Source organism: Balaenoptera musculus, chromosome 5, assembly GCF_009873245.2.
Source record: "Balaenoptera musculus isolate JJ_BM4_2016_0621 chromosome 5, mBalMus1.pri.v3, whole genome shotgun sequence".
Taxonomy (NCBI): domain Eukaryota; kingdom Metazoa; phylum Chordata; class Mammalia; order Artiodactyla; family Balaenopteridae; genus Balaenoptera; species Balaenoptera musculus.
In genome coordinates, this window is record NC_045789.1 from 134,108,988 (window position 1) to 134,126,275 (window position 17,288).

Below are 17,288 nucleotides of genomic sequence, written 5' to 3' on the forward strand. Positions count from 1 at the left end.
ACTGTAAGTTCCTCCATGGACCATCTGAAATCATATCATATACTTCCATAATCATGAACGCCAGACTGAAGGATGGTTTTCAAGGTCATATTACTTCATATTTACGAAGATTTTTGGTGTACAAGGCATTTTCACATATGTTATATGTTTTGATTCTTTCATAAGTATGAAGAGTTGGGCAGAGCAAGTATCTATATCCCATTTAATAAATGTGAAGGGTTAGTGAAATAGCCAAGATCTTATTGATATTTTATGGTAGGTTTCTGGTTCCAAGACTCATACTATCTTTGAGTTAGAAGGGACTGGTGATTAAAGTAGAGTAGATATTAAAGAAAGTCAAGACACTTTGAAGTTAGTATTGGGAGTACATCCATAGAGATGAAAAATTGTGTGTAGCAATGGAAGGAGTTTGGTTAGAAAAGAATCAAAGGTACAAGGTACCAAAGATTTCAGTGAATGATGGGGAGGGATTGGAGTATTTGTAGATAGAAACAATAAAGAGAGACAATAATATAACAACTTACAGTATAGTCAAATTAAGTAAGCCTCAAAGAAGATATTTAGCGATTCAAAGAGAATATCAAGATTATCACCTAGAAGACATATAGATGGCTGAGAGGCACATGAAAAGATGCTCAACATCACTAATTATTAGAGAAATGCAAATCAAAACTACAATGAGGTATCACTTCATGCCGGTCAGAATGGCCATCATCAGAAAATCTACAAAAATAAATGCTGGAGAGGGTGTGGTGAAAAGCAAACCCTCCTGCACTGTTGGTGGGAATGTAAGTTGATACAACCACTATGGAAAACAGTATGGAGGTTCCTTAAAAAACTAAAAATAGAACTACCATATGACCCAGCAATCCCAGTACTGGGCATATACCTTGAGAAAACCATAATTCAAAAAGAGACATGTACTACAATGTTCATTGCAGCACTGTTTACAGTAGCCAGGACATGGAACCAACTTAAGTGTCCATCGACAGATGAATGGATAAAGAAGATGTGGCACATAGATACAATGGAATATTACTCAGCCATAGAAAGAAATGAAACTGAGTTATTTGTAGTGAGGTGGATGGACCTAGAGTCTGTCATACAGAGTGAAGTAAGTCAGAAAGAGAAAAACAACTACTGTGTGCTAATGCATATATATATGTAATCTAATAAATAAATAAATGGTACTCATGAACCTAGTTGCAGGGCAGGAATAAAGAGGTAGACATAGAGAATGGACTTGAGGGACTTGGGGTGGGAGGGGGAAGCTGGGGCAAAATGAGAGTAACATGGACATATATAGACTACCGAATGTAAAATAGATAGCTAGTGGGAAGCAGCCGCATAGCACAGGGAGGTCGGCTTGGTGCTTTGCGATGACCTAGAGGGGTGGGATAGGGAGGATGGGAGGGAGGCTCAAGAGGGAGGGGATATGGGGACATGTGTATGCATATGGCTGATTCACTTTGTTGTGCAACAGAGACGAACACGGTATTGTGAAGCAATTATACTCCAATAAAGATCTGTTAAAAAAAAAAGAAAAAAAATTATCTCCTAATCAGATGTGCATGAGTCACAGGAAAATTAGGGTTCTAGGCTCCAGGAATCTGTGAAAGAATCAACAACTTTAAGGAAGATGCCGGTGATAGTTATTGCCCAGGAAGTTCGGGGACCATCCTAGGAAATATATGAGGCTATTTCCCTGTCAGATATGGGAGGGGAATACAGTGAAGAGAGAGGAAGATGGGAAGGACGTGAGAAGCGGCAGAGCATGTGGAGGAGGATGGCCACAGCATAAAATGATGAGATGGGGAAAGAACTGTTCTGGGAGACGTGCGCTGTGAGGAGACTTAGTAGGAGTCTGTAGCTTTGGCAGGATATAGTCTTGAAATCTGTGGAGAAAGAAAAGCCCAGAAATACAGAGATAACACATAAAGAAATACATAGTTGGAAAGAAGACCTTTTGTGTCACAATGGTCGTGAAAGTGACAGGAAAGTAACAAATGGGTGAGAATTTCTGTATTGTTTTCTTTGCATTTTCACATCTGCTGAGATTCTGAAAGAAAATCTACAAAACCAAACTATGGCATGTTCAATCTTGTAGTTACATTTTGAATTCAAGGAATGAAAAAGTTGCCAAATGTTACATTTCCATGAATTGTTATTATGTTGTTCCATAAATGATATTAGAAGATAGGAAAAAATAATGGAATTCCAAAAAAAGTGCTTTCCTATACTACTGCCTAAAAGAGAAAATGGCAGAAGGAAAAAAAAAAAAAAGAAGTTTCTGGATGAAGACACAAATAATTCAGAAAGCTTAGTAAATAAGGATTGCTCAGATTAGATGGTTCTTACTTCTCTTCCTCTGCTTACTTCTTCATGGAATGCATGGAGAGTGGATGGTTTGAAATAACTGGGAATTCAATTTGATTTCTGTCAATACATGTGCCTCACTCTGTGCAAGGCTTGGACTAGACTTTGGAGACACAAAATAAACAAGGCTTCGTAGACATTCACTAGAGCAAGGGGAATGAGATGTACATAAGAGAAGAACACAAAACATAGTATTGAGTCAGACCGTTGCTGGGAAATGCAGCTGTAGGAGCGCAGAGGTTTAATTCTTAGGAATGTCACAGACTAATGGATGAGACCATAGATAAACTGGAGCCCGAGCATTGTGGAGAATTCATGCAGGTGAAGATGAAGCAAAAGAAAATCAGCAGGAGCCCAAGAATATTACGAGAGAGGGCAAGTTCCAGGGAAGGTGCCTTTTGTAGGGGATAAAACTGGCAGTGCAGGCCAGAAAGAAAATATGGAAGGTCTTAAACACTTCTGAAGGCCCTGTTAAAAGGCATTTGTATTATATTGGTTAAAAACTCCTTGCCATTGCTGATGCAATGAAAGCTTTTGCTTCTCATGCACATATGCACTTCAGGTAATATTTTACACACCATTTCAGGGTTTCACAGAGGGCCTTTAGCCATAAATAAGTTCTGATGATAGGCAGTGGGAATCAAATGAAAATATGAAAGTAAGATGACAACATTTAAACAATTTCTTTGTTCTATGTGGATTTCATCATTACCCAACTAGAACTTTGGATACAACATAGTCTTAAAATTCTGATGATAATTCCTAAATGTGGAAGGCTCAAAACCTTTCTCTGAAGAAGGCTACACAACTCCAAGGGTAGATGCTTTCAAGAAGTAAACATCACCTATGTGAGCATCTATAGCTGGTTGTGTGTATGTAGATACAGCTCTCTGAGACGTGTACTACTTAAAATGAAAGGAATATATCTAGTTTGAAAGCTGAGAAAAATGACTGGGTTTTGTTCCTCCCATGTTATTTGCATGGAGGGATTTTTATCACACAGACATTTCTTGAATTAGAAAACAGCTTTCACATACTTTACCCTTTGAAAATGACAATATCTAATTTCTTTGCTTTCATGAGCCAGCCCTGCCTTGCCAAATATCTCAGAAGGGGAATAGTAAACTATTTTTCACAGATCCTCCATAATAGATGAGATATGAAATGAATTTCATGGAAGTTGAGCACCCTGGAGGTTATTAGTTTGCCATAATATATAACATTATTCTAACATCATATCATTATCATTATTTTCTTGTGCAGCCAACCTAAAACATTTGAAAATTTTATCAATTTTATCGTTTGTGGATCTTAATAAAGAATATGTGTCCTTTTCTTAAAACCATTAAGCTATGAAAGATATTTTTAAGTTATACACACATGCACTGAATATTTAACATATCTACTTAAAGTATATTGGGAAAATAATTAACCAATATTTTGTTAAAACAAGATACAATTTCCTTAGGGCAATGTGTATTCAATTAAGGCACTAAATTCTTGTCATATTATAAAAATGTTTAATAATATACACTGTGGTAGCAAAGATTAAAAACTGTGTAGCCTTAAAGTCAAAATATAATAATTAGTGATTATTTTGTAAGCATTATGCTTATGGTACCACTAAAAGATTTTTTAATATTAGTGTGTACACATGTATTTTCTCTCACCCCAGTTCTATGAGAGAACTGCATATGTATATGCAGTCTTTCAAAGGTTCGATTTTGAATTTCTCTTAAGTATTTTTAAGCAAGCTTCAGAATCAATTTTAAAAGTTGGAAATTTAGGATCTTGTCTTTTATTGACAATTTTCTCACCAAAGACTCTAGAAACCAGTATTAAAATGTTCATGAAACACAACTCTATATTTAAAACTTATAAAACTACGTACTTAAAAGGGTGAAAGTTATGTAAATTAAACCTCAATAAATCTGACTTAAAAATACAGTGCATAAGAAAAGAGATAATATAAAACTTTTAATGTATTTCATTTAAAAAATAGTAATATTATTTACAATTGTCAGTATAACCATGAACTAAAAACACCTTTGTCAATCAAAAAGCATCTCTCCTAGAGAGTATCACAATTAGAATAAAACTTGAAATTCTCCATTGATCAATAGTATTTTTCTTTTTTTTAATGTTAACTTAACATTAATTTCACTGTAAAAAAAAAACCCAGCACATTAAAAATTAAACAAATACCTCGACTTGGGTTTCTGGTAGGAGATGTCAAAGATTTTTGTTGATGTATGTACTACATTTTCTTGTTTTTATCATTTAAAAGATTTATGGTTATTTGTCTATTTAGCTAGCAGATGGGAAGTGATTTTGTGATGTTCTATATTCATCACAGAGTCACTGCTCATTCCTGTTTTCCTTCTATTTCAGAGAAAACCAAAAGAGAAATAACACTCATTATAATGGCACTAGTTTCATTACTGTGCTGTTGTCAGAACGCTTTGCACTAATTCTAGATATGCGTCTGAACACCGGGTAGCCACTAAACTAAATCGCACAGCCTGTTGTACTGTATCCAGTAGTCTCTTTGCTTGAGTCTATGCTCTCACTCCAACAAACTGGCTACACAGCTCCTACACTTGCTGACACCTTCTTCCCTCTCAGAATTCAATTCTCTGCCTTTTCTGCTAATCTCTTATTGCTCCTGTTGCTAACCCCTTTTCTTGTCTTTCAGTTTTAGGTAAGACTTTATTTTCCCATTATGGTAAAACTAAGACCAAAGAGCCAATGCTCTGTAATGGGCCCAAGGAGTATTACCTCTTTCAAAAGGAAGATAATGAATTCTCTCCTCTTTTCCAACTGTGCCATGAAAAGGAGATGCCTGATCTGGTGTGAGAGGCTCACAGACTTTCCATGTTCTTCTCCAAAGGCAGAGAGAGTAAGACAGAGCTAATTATCAGCACTTGAATCACTAAATATTCAATTCCCCCAACTCAGCTAGGAATAACATGAGATCGCTTCCCAACTCAAGAACAGACAAGAGAGCCTGACCCTCTCCATCCCAGGTGATTCTTGGCTTAGTCCCAGGATCTAATTCTCCCACAGCTTTTTTCTCCACAGTGCAAAGCATAATCTATCCCCCTGTGATTGAGAAAGGTCCCATCCCTTTCCAAAAAGCATCTCTTTGTTACTTAGCAAATTCATGTCATCTATTCAGAGGACGAAGAACCCCTCACAGGGCACGTAAGGAAAGCCTCCAGAGGAGAGGCCTGTGTTAGAGTTTGCCATTGTTCTTTTTTACCTGATCCATCATTCTTCTTAAGGGCCCTGTATTTCAGATAAGTTGAGACCACATTACCTTAGGTCCTGGAGGTAACTTTTATATAAATCCCAGAACAAGTATCATTTAATGGTATTATTTTTGTTCCATGTGTTAGAAAAGATTTCTGTTTGCACTGCTGATAAATATGTTGTGAAATCTCAACGGATTCTGTTTAGCTATTCTTAAAATAATGTACTCAATAGCTATAATTTGGATTCATCCATATGTGGAGCTATGTTTGGGGTATGTGGTCTTACAATGGAATAAATTGAAATACTCTTGTTTTTCATTGGCTGATCACCCACTTCCATGTAAAGATAACACATGTGGAAATATATTAGACCTTCTGCTAGTAACTTTACGCATATTATATGATTTGTTCCTTACCAAACCTTTATGAAGCAAGTACTATTATTAACGCCCATTTTAATGTTCAAGAGAATGAGGTAGAATTCTTATTAAGTAACTTGCTCAAAGGCAAGCAGAGAGTAAAAGGTTGTGCTTGGATTTGAATCCAGAAATTCTGGCTCCAGAGCTCATGGTCTTAACCATGCCGCAGTTCAACTTGAGAAGATGTCCATTTTAAATGGGGCTCTTCCTCCTTTCTGTCAGGCACCCGAATAGATTCTTATGAGTCACAGATTTAGTGGGGTCAGTCAACTGTTGTTGCCCATCTCTTGTCCTCTTACTAGCCCACGATGTTTGAAATAGATGGATCACACCAAAGGATGTCCTTCCAAAATGTAAAGGTATAGAATTTTCAATTACTGGATGGCTAAAGCAAAAAACAAAACACACACACACACACACACACACAAAACTGACAAAGAGCCGCTGCCGGATGGAAACAAGATTTTGACTTATTAAATTTTTCAAATTCCTCATCAGAAGCAGGTATATCAATAAGATTTAATATACGCCTTCTGAATTTTTACGCTTCATTCCTGAAAGAGAACTCATTGATCTTTCATTTACTTGTCATCACATACTACAAAAATTATACGTAAAAACTGTGAGCTTGCAAAATATCTAGGTCTTAAAACGTATTTCCTTCCTCCATATTGCAACTTCTAAAAAGCAATATCGTATTTCCAAGGGTGAGTTACATCAAAAAGCAGTTATTTATAGAGGCCATCCCTCATGCCATTCTTATAGATTACAGTTTCCAGAGAAAGCAAAAAAACTCTTATCTATTGTGGTTTAGGAAATTACTTTCTGTATATTCCTGGATCTTTTTTTTTTTTAATTGAAGTATAGTTAATTTACAATGTTGTGTTAGTTCCAAGTGTACAGTGAAGTGATTCAGTTATACATATATATATATATTCATTTTCAGATTCTTTTCCATTATAGATTATTACAAGATATTGAGTATAGTTCCCTGAGCTATACAGTAGGTCCTTCCCAAATCCTTTTATCTCACCCCCTTGAGTATACTTATAATTTTGTTGTTGTTTTATATACCACCTCTTCCATAATTAATAGAATACGTACCTCTTAATTATCTTAACCCTGGAGTTCTTAACCTCAGCACTAGTGACATATCGAGCAGGATAGTTCTTTGTTGCAGGGAGCTGTCCTGAGTATTGTAGGATGTTTAGCAGTATCCCTGACCTCTACTCACTAGATGCCAATGGCAACCCTTCCCCTCCTCACCCTCACCGTGACAACTAAATATGTCTTTACATATTGCCAAATGTCCCCTGGGAGACCCCTCTGAGCCCCTGTCCCGGGTTGTGAACTTCTGTCTTAAAGCATGGAAAAACTTTCTAAGTTTCCTAAATGGATACGGGGTCATCTGTATAGTTCTCAGCTTTAAAGGAGAATTTAACTTGTCAAGATAAACAGGCAATGAGAGGTTATCTGTTGTAGTCTTTGGATTCAGATTCTGCCTCTAGGACTCAGTAATTACGCGAACTCTCTCACCACAGCCCCTTCATCTGTAGAGGTGACATAATGACCTTGTGCTGCTTGTTTTCTTTTGGTTCTCCAGATTGTCTCTGTCCTTGTCTAACCTGCCCGGGAGGCTGTTCTCCCAGGACTGATCCCATTCTGATATTCTATGATCTTAAAAAACAGTTTGCCTAAGATGATAAAGCTTGTGTATGGAAGATGTGTACTTCATAAAATCCACTGGTCTAAAATCAAACCGGTGCTCACAACACCAATGCAATACTAACTTCCTATTTTAACAATTCTATTAATTAGGAGAGTTTTATATCCTTTATTTAATGTTTACTGCACCTCCAGAACTGTACTGAGTCCTGCCTATGCTTTCTATTATTTAATTTTCAAAAATGTGTACAAAGATTATCATCCTTCTCTAACAGATGAAGAAACTGAAGCCACAAGGCCTTTTTGTAGGGTATCCTACTCCTTGACCATTCTTCCCTCAATCTCTGCTTGATTTGTTTCCTCCGAACAGTGGGATCTCATCATAGATATTACCTCATCTGAGAGGCCTTTTGTGGTTACCATGTTATCTAAAGCCAGTTTCTTCTACTCCTTCTTTATTTCCTGTATAGCACTTATCTATGATGTCTAACTATTTTATCTATGTATTTGTTTACTTGGCATTTGCCTGCCTCTCTGCTAGGATTTAAAAGAAGATCTGTCTTTGTCAGTTTTGCCTCTCCAACGCTTAGCCTGCCAACAGAAACAAATGTATGCCTGAGTGTTGAATGAATGAATAAAGAGTCACAAATCTAAGAAATGGTAGAGTTAGGAATTGAAATCAGCCATTTCTGAATTCAGAGCAAAACTTAAACCACTATGGCTATTTCTTTTTGTAAGCCAGAAGAATCTCTAATCCTGGGAATACAAGGGCAGTCGAGGGATACAATCTTCTCCTTCCTCTTAGCATGTAAGTTTCATCCCTGATCTTTCTCTTGTTATGGACCACCCCCTCTCCCAGCACCCCCCAACCACTGGTCAGTTTTATTTTCCAAAATACATAGTTAAGCCCATCACTTATTATTATATCCATTGCTACCTTAGTCCATGTACTGTTTTTATCTCCCATGCTGCAACACAGTGTTCTCATTGGTCTTCTTGCTTCACCCTTTCTCTCTTGATATACTCTCCACAGAACAGTTCGTAGTAATTAAAAAATACATATCATAACACTGTATTATTTAAAATGTTCCAACTATTTTCCTTTAAAATGAGAATAAATACACACTCATTAGGTTGGCCAACAGGACCCTAGCACTTGACATCACCCCGGACTGCTCTCCCCCTCACTCACTGCTTCTCTATGTACTGGCCTTCTTTAAGTGTTTTGAACAAGACAGCTCATGACATTTTTGTGTCATCCCTGCTCATGGTGTGTTAAGCTGCCTCATCATTCAAGATTCTGTTTAAAGAAGCTTTCCCTAACTATCCTTCCCTTAATAGCCCATTAGCTGTTGTTTTTTTCTTTGTAGCATTTATTACTACTTGAAGTTATTTATGTATGTGTTTAATGTGTACCACTCCACACTAGAGGTTTAAGAATCTTTATCTAGGGCATAACCATACTTATATTTCCTAGAACAATGCCTGGCACAAAATAGACACTCAGTAAAAAGTCAGCGAGTAAATGAATACCTACCAAATGGTACTCATTCTGGACTTTCAGAGGATTTTCAGAATAATGGCTCAGTATCATGTTCCCTTTTCTTCTTACACAACAAGGTTTCTAAGAAAAATTCAAACTAAATCTAATATGCTTGAAATAAGGCAGGAGTTTTTCAACTGCAAGTTTTGTATATTCAACTCCAAGTACTTTAGACTAAAAAGTAATTTCTTAGTTCTTGTATCTGAGAAAGCCAAGGGATGATGCTTAAGCTAGAATCTGAGGTTTAAACACTATTGGCTACCTTTTCTCTCCCCCCGCCACCCCGCCTCTCTCTCTCTCTCTCTCTCAGTCTCTCTTTATGTTCTCTGTTGGCTTCATTTTCAGACAGTATCTCTATAATTGGTATCAATATGTTCACTAGCCAATCCAAGCTCATAGTTACTGATCTCAGGGTAAATAAAGGAGCTCTCTCTCTCTCTCACAGGGTACATATAAGTCTTCTCAAATTATTTTTTTGCCCCACCTCAGGATATAAACCCACCTCAGTAGTAGGCAAAGTAGGTATATCCTTGTGTTCTAATCCTAGGAGAACCACATGGAGTGGAAGAAGAGGCATGACTCCCCAAAATTAAAGCTCAGAAAAGAAGAAAGAGTACTTAATGGCCATGAAGTGACATAGTGTCCTTTCAGTGACTTACTGAGGGAAACGTGCCAGCCATTCTAAGACATCCAGAATAAGCAGATCTGGGTTTACACATCCTAGAAAGGTAGATCCAGGTCAATCTGGCCTACCTTTTAAGCCTGGATGGTGACAAAACTGGTTCAGCCTCTAGGAAATCTGTTCAACTTGGATTGAACTTAGCCATGAGACAAGGAAGTATATCAACTAGTTATGCTCCGTTACTTACTCAGTGATACTAAACGAGAGATGAAAGAACAATGCATTCGGTTCTTCATCAAACCATTGCAGCCATTGCTATTTTTAATTTATATAGGCTGTGGTGGTTATGTGTATATTGCCTCTGATGTTTGCATAGAATAAACAAACATCCCTAATACTAAAGGTACATTTCTTCATTTTAAATATATCAGTCGCCTGTGTATGTATTCTGGATTGTAGAAGACGTCAATTCTTAGTTTGCCAACATTAGCTGAAACAATTTTTTTTAAGAATTCTGATAATTTAGCAGTGAGAACAACTGGAATTATCATAATTCATACCAATGGAAGTTTCCATATAAACCAAAGGATTATAGTTAAAATAAACCATAATTTTCAAAAATACTTAGCTAAAAAAATCTATTCTTCTAAACTGCTTATCTGAATTAGTCCTCAAGCATTAATAGTGCAGGAGCAACAAATTAAAAACAATAATTTCCTGAAAGAAAGAATTTTGGGGAAACCTTTGGAAAATTTGAAAAACTTAATTTCATGGGAAGAAAAATCTTGCTAAGCAACCAAAGTAATAGAATTGAATGAGATAATTTGTGATCACTGATCAAGTTTACATAAACCTTGATTCTTTACAACAGCAAGAGGAAAAAAGCTTACCTTGGCTAGCAGATTTAATTATGAGGAGATGTATTAAAAGTTTTAACAATGACTAACATTATAGTTTTAACTAAGAGAGTTTCTCCTGATTTTGTGCTGTCTTACTACTCTTTCTTTCTACTGTATCTTAAAATACGAAATTGAAAAAATATTGTAATAAAAATATGATTTGATCCATAATAAATTAATATAAAAATGTCAGTGAATTCATACTACCAAAAACTTACTGTTCTACATATTCTCTAAAGTTTTTTCTAAGTTTTCAAAAGTCAGATCAATGAGAGTAAGTAGGATCTTCTCTAATAATCTCTCTCTAGTTAGGAGATGTGAAATAAACAAGCCAAAAAACCTCTAATAAAGAAGATTATTTACTCTTTGCCATTTGCAAATGTCTCTGAATCTCCCTTATGCTGGTATGTTTAATAATTTAAATAGTTCTAGGTAAGCAGGAAAAATTGAGTACGATATAATGAACAAAAATATATTTGCCAAATCCAGTGGTCCCTTTTTAGTTTTTAACTTAGAATTTTCTACCACCTTAAATTAAACTCTAATAACAATCCTTTCTTTTTGACCCTTCTCATCTCTTCTCTCTCCCTTTCTTCCTCCCTCCCTCCTACCTCTCGCTCTTTCTTTCTTTTTTTTTTTTTTTTTTCTTTATTAACCCTTCACTTTTTCCTTTGCTGTCTTCCCTTTAGGCTTCTTCCTTCAAAGTACAAATATTCCTCCAGTTTAGGTTCTATCTTTGGCTTTTAAAAATTTATTTACCTGCCTATCATCTAGCTAGCTATTAATCAATTATCTGTTTTCTTCCCTGGGAATTCCTTTTGCCATTTAGTCAGTTTGCAAGCAGCTTTGAAATTCTCATTTCTAGATCAAACTCCAGATGGGTTTCGGTGCAGTGTACATCACTTATCCCATATGGATAGTCCAAGGTGAACAGAAGTAAGTTGAGCATTCTCCCTAAAATCTTTCATCCTCTCAATTCCCTCTCTCCACTAATGATCCCCCCATTCTTATAGTCTCAAGTGTAAAACCTCAGTCATATTTAATTTCTTACTCTCTCAAACCAACCACAGCGAGTCAGTATTTAAATAATATTGTTATAAATTCCAGAGTATCTTTCCCTTCCTTCCCTTATCGTTTCTTTCGAACACTACCCTAGTTATCATGGACCCCTGATAGGCTATAGGCTCACTCCTAGTTTTATGCCTTGGGGCACCTTGTATAGTGCCCTGTACAAATTAGGCATGACATATAGTTGTTGAGTAAATGGCACACAGAGGCTGTATAGTTTGTCATTTGTGGTCTTTGTTTTCCAAAGAAACATGAACTAACATTTGGAGCTTCCCTTCAAATAAATCACAAATAAATAAATGATTAGGTAACAATGTTAATGTTAAATTGAACGTACTATAAAGAATGATTCTTTATAATGTATTTTCTACCACCAAAAAATTAGGCTTTATATTAACGATTGTATAGGTGAGAAAAACCTGATTTTCAGATTGATATAACAAAATAGTAGCAACTCACAAAAAGTAATACATTCAATTAAAAAATTGGGCAAGGGAAAGGATACTAACATTTACTGAGTACTCAGTGTCACAGGTACTGTGATAGATACCATATATAGGCAGTTCAATTTAAACCTTACAATAAGCTGGTGGAAAGGTATCATTTTTATGGCATTTTACACATGGGAAAACGTTCATATTTTTATTTCTCCATGACCGCACGTCAAGTAAATGTCTCCCCTGAAACTCAAATCTAACTTTTTACTTTTTAAATCACATTTACAGGGAGACATCTAATAATATGTAACAGGCTGCTATCTTACCATGCCATGCAGATAAAATTTTAGAGAAAACAAAGTGTTGTATTACATTTGGGAATTTTTAAATTAGAAATAAAAGTTTTGGTTAGGCTAGTGCACTTTCAGATCTCTAAAAGCATCAATCATATTTTACCTGGCCTCCAGGCATTTATACAAACTGTTTTCTCTGCCTAGTAAAATAAAAACATACTATAAAAATAAGTGGATGACATTGGAATCATTCACACATTCATTAATTTTAACAATCAAAAATTGAGTGCACACTGTGTATGGTGGTTCTGTCATTCCTGGAAATTACAATCCAATGGAGGAGAAATGTCTTCATCAGATGGATATTCCACTTATTAGCTGTGTGACCATAAATACTCTGTTTATATCTCTGAGCCTTAGTTTTCTTACCTATAATCAGGATCTAAGTGTTCTTACTGTGTAAGACTGTTAGAAGAATAAATGTGGAAGCGTTGTACTTAGCACAGTTACACAACAGTTATGTTAGATTTGAGTTTCAGTCATGTTTTTGGTTCTTTTTTGTGTTATCTTTTCACTTTCCTAATTCTTACTCATTGCTTAGCAATCAGGTTATCCATCATTTTCTCCCAGAAAGCTTCCCAGAAATCCCAGCGCAAAATGCATTTTCATATATATTCTCATATCTATCTATACATATCATTATCACATTAAAGTCACATTATTTTGTAATAACCTACATATACTTTTCATCTCAAATTAGACCACCGTAAGGTTCCTCAAGGTAGGGTAAGCTCTGTGTTGTTGACTGGTGTATTCCTGGCACCTACCACATTCCTAAACATAGTGGACTTCTCATAAGTGTTTCAGAATGAATGTGCTTGAGTTCAGAGGAGTAACAGAGAGTTAGGAGTGGTGAATTTCATGACAGTTGTTGCATTATTTCAATATGCATCGGGTCTACAATGAATATTACAGGAGGTCCATTATCAACCGAACAGCCATCTGAATGCTGTAACTCTCTGTGCTCCCTTTCAATTTAACAGTGCTCCATAGTGCGAGTGGAAAAACAGTCTGCATGCACTGTGTTTCTGGGATTTGATAGAAAAGGTCCATATATTAGAGGGAATACTGGACTCAGGAAAATTCCCAGACAACACATACAAACTTATTACCTAGTTTGATCTTGCTTAGGAAAATACAGTGTCTGTAAATAAAATCTGAACATATAGCACTTATTGTCTCATTAATTACATATAAGGATTGAATAACCCTGATACATGGACAGAACTTGTGGACTCAGGTAACGTTACATACAATTTTGTCATGAGTCACATTATTTCCTTATACTGGCTATAAAGATTAAAAACTTGGAACTTCCCTGGTGGTCCAGTGGGTCAGACTCCACACTCCCAATGCAGGGTGCCCAGGTTCAATCCCTGGTCAGGGAACTAGATCCCACATGCCTCAATTAAGAGTTTGCATGCCGCAAGTAGAGATCCCGCACGTGGCAACAAAGATCCTGCGTGCTGCAACTAAGACCCGACGCAGCCAAATAAATAAATAAATAAAATTTTTTTAAATGATTAAAAACTTAAAATAAAGCTACGGAATTTATTTTCATTTCCTTTAAGTAAGGGAATAAGTTCACCTCAGAAATGACTTTCAAAGCATCTTTATTCCAGCAGTGGCTCTTTATGATAAATGGGGAGAACTTCATCCTTCATTGATGGATGTGGGCTGCTCTGCTGATGTGACAGATTTACTTTTTTTGTAAGGTTTTTCTTTAAGAAATGTAGTTGCTGATACCCTTTTAACAATTAGGCACAGAAGGTAAGAGGGGAAACTATCACTTATAACCCTCTTCCCAATATAGCAATCTAGAAAGGGTGTTCCTAATTCAGAGGAAATATAAACAAAACAACACAAGGAAAAGTGAAAAGAACGTCAGCAACAAAAACAAAAGAAAGAGGTTGGAAAAGGTTTCAAAACGTGTAAAGCTTTAATACAGTGTTTTTGACATATCTCAGTGGAGTGTGCACCAGAGGAGAAAAAAAGCATGTCATTGCTCTGAAACTGTCTTTTCTAATTCAGTGCATCCATGTATTGTTATAAATCTGTTTCCCAATCTTGCTTTTTCACTGAAAGATGCAGACACAAGGGAACAAGCTTCACTGCTATCTATCAGCTCAGATAAGGAAAAGTTCCTTTCAGCCTGACACTGACAGCTTAATGAAATGGAGGCTGAGATGCAAGCAAATGAGAGAAAGGCTGGTAAAGTAATGACCATACCTGGTACTTAAAATGGACAAAAGGTAGGATGACTTGTAGCTGTGTTTTTATTCCCTTAGTCAAGGGCAGTGAGACTAAGGTAAAAAGACTGCTTTCTATGCATGGTTTATGGAAACTACTTTCGCAACTTTATATACACAACTTAAATACGACCTAGTTCAGTAATTGAAGCTATAACGTTTTTTTAACAGAAAAAAAGCTATTTTTTTTTTCATTTTGGTAGATGAAGATGATGCTAGAATCTCAGGTCCTGTCATGTAAACTTGCATTTTATATTGTAATTCCATACCCTTTCTTGCGGTTGAATTTTTCAAATATAAGGAGAGATTTACATAAAATGACCTGAAAATTGACCCAGTTCTTTACTCAAAACATAGCAAATATTTATTAGCATTCATTTCCCCATTAGTTTTTATTTTCACATGCCTACACCCTTCCTTGGCTGGAAAATAGGGGGAAAACACTGGGAAGAATTTCTTATCACACACTCCAGATTATTAACCGTAAGCCAGAAGTGCTCAAAATATCATGAGAAAATCAGAATTGTGAGAGAATTACAGCATTAACTTTGGTCAAAGACGTGATGGATGTGGTGAAAATGCTTTGAATAAGAATATAAAATTTCGTCCATACCCATCCATATTGAGCTCAATCACTGATCCTTGAAAGAATTACCTATCGGTGACTTCAGTTGTGATTTGTACCCATTTACATTGAATATTTGAGAAGTGTGTCTCTATATTTGTTTTCAGTTAACCAGTATCTTTGAAAACATACAAATCACCTTGTAAAACTATCTTAGACAAAGGTAACATAAAGATATTGCTGTTTCTATGATTTTTAACCAATATTTAAATATCTATAATACTGTTAGGATTACTAGTGTAAGAGAAACCTGATTTTCACCAGTCACCAGCTAGATTTGCATTTAATGTCACTCTATATCCTCAGGGCATTTCAGAGCTTACACCAAGGATATACTTGGAATTAGAATTAGCAGAGGGAGTTCCCTGGTGGCGCAGTGGTTAAGAATCCGCCTGCCAATGCAGGGGACATGGGTTCAATCCCTGGTCCAGGAAGATCCCACATGCCATGGAGCAACTAAGCCCGTGCACCACAACTACTGAGCCTGTGCTCTAGAGCCCGCAAGCCACAACTACTGAGCCCGCACACCACAACTACTGAAGCCTGTGCACCCTAGAGTCCGCACTCCGCAACTACTGAGCCCACATGCCGCAACTGCTGAAGCCCACGCACTCTAGGGCCCATGTGCCACAACTACTGAGCCTGCGTGCTGCAACTAGTGAAGGATGCCAGCCTAGAGCCCATGCTCTGCAACAAGAGAAGCCACCGCAATGAGAAGCCCATGCACCGCAACAAAGAGTAGCCCCCGCTCACCACAACTAGAAAAAGCCGGCGTGCAACAATGAAGACCCAACACAGCCAAAAAAAAAAAAAAAAAAAGAATTAGCATTAGCAGAAAGATTAATGCTAGAGCTTTAAATAGAAAAACGATTCCTGAAATTCTGTTCTTAAATCAGTTTAAAGTAGGTGCTTTGTCTTCATATATGGAAGTTTTGACCTCTATTCTATTCTCCATAATTTTTTTCTTTATTCTCTTAACTAGAGCCACAGGGGAAATAATTGAGATGTATTAAATTAATTCACTCTTTTATTTAAACTTAAGAAGCACCCACTACTTCACAGTTCTAGACTATTTATCAAAAGCCAGGATAAGAAACATAATATCGAGTGAGGATTACTTTAAAAATATATAGTCAGTCCATGAAGTCATCCATACATTTAAAGTATATTCTTAGATTGCACCAGATCACCAGAAATCTGTGTACCTAGTAATTGTATTTGTACTTAAGAAAAAAATGCGTTTTTGGGGGGCCATTATCTTATGGCTAAAATAATTATGAAAACAAAAATCCTGAGGAACTAGCTCATTGAGGGATCAACCGTGACAATTTTTTTGAGCTAAAATTGGCTAATTGTTATAAAATTAAAAACAAAACAAAACAATTTTTGGTTACTGAACACAATAGAAGCTTACTTATGTCTTCCATCTCAGTCTAGTTGGGCAGCCTTCTATTTGGTTATTGAGAGACTCTAGGTCATTCTATCCAGTGGCTTTCTCACTGTGAGAGCCTCAGAGCCCCCCCCACTGGATGCCCCCCATCTGGACTAGAGAAGAGGGAGGGGGGAGAGCATGGGAGGTCTCATGAAAAGTATGTTAGAGGCCATACCTAGATTAGATAAACCTTACTTCTTTCCATATTACTTTGGACAGAACTCAGTCAGATGGCTCTATCTAACTGCTGTGTAATATAAATAGCTGGGGTTCTGTTAAAGCATAGCATAGGCTTAGCAACAATGTTATTGAAGACGGTGTTCTTTATTAATTTCAGTATTTCTGA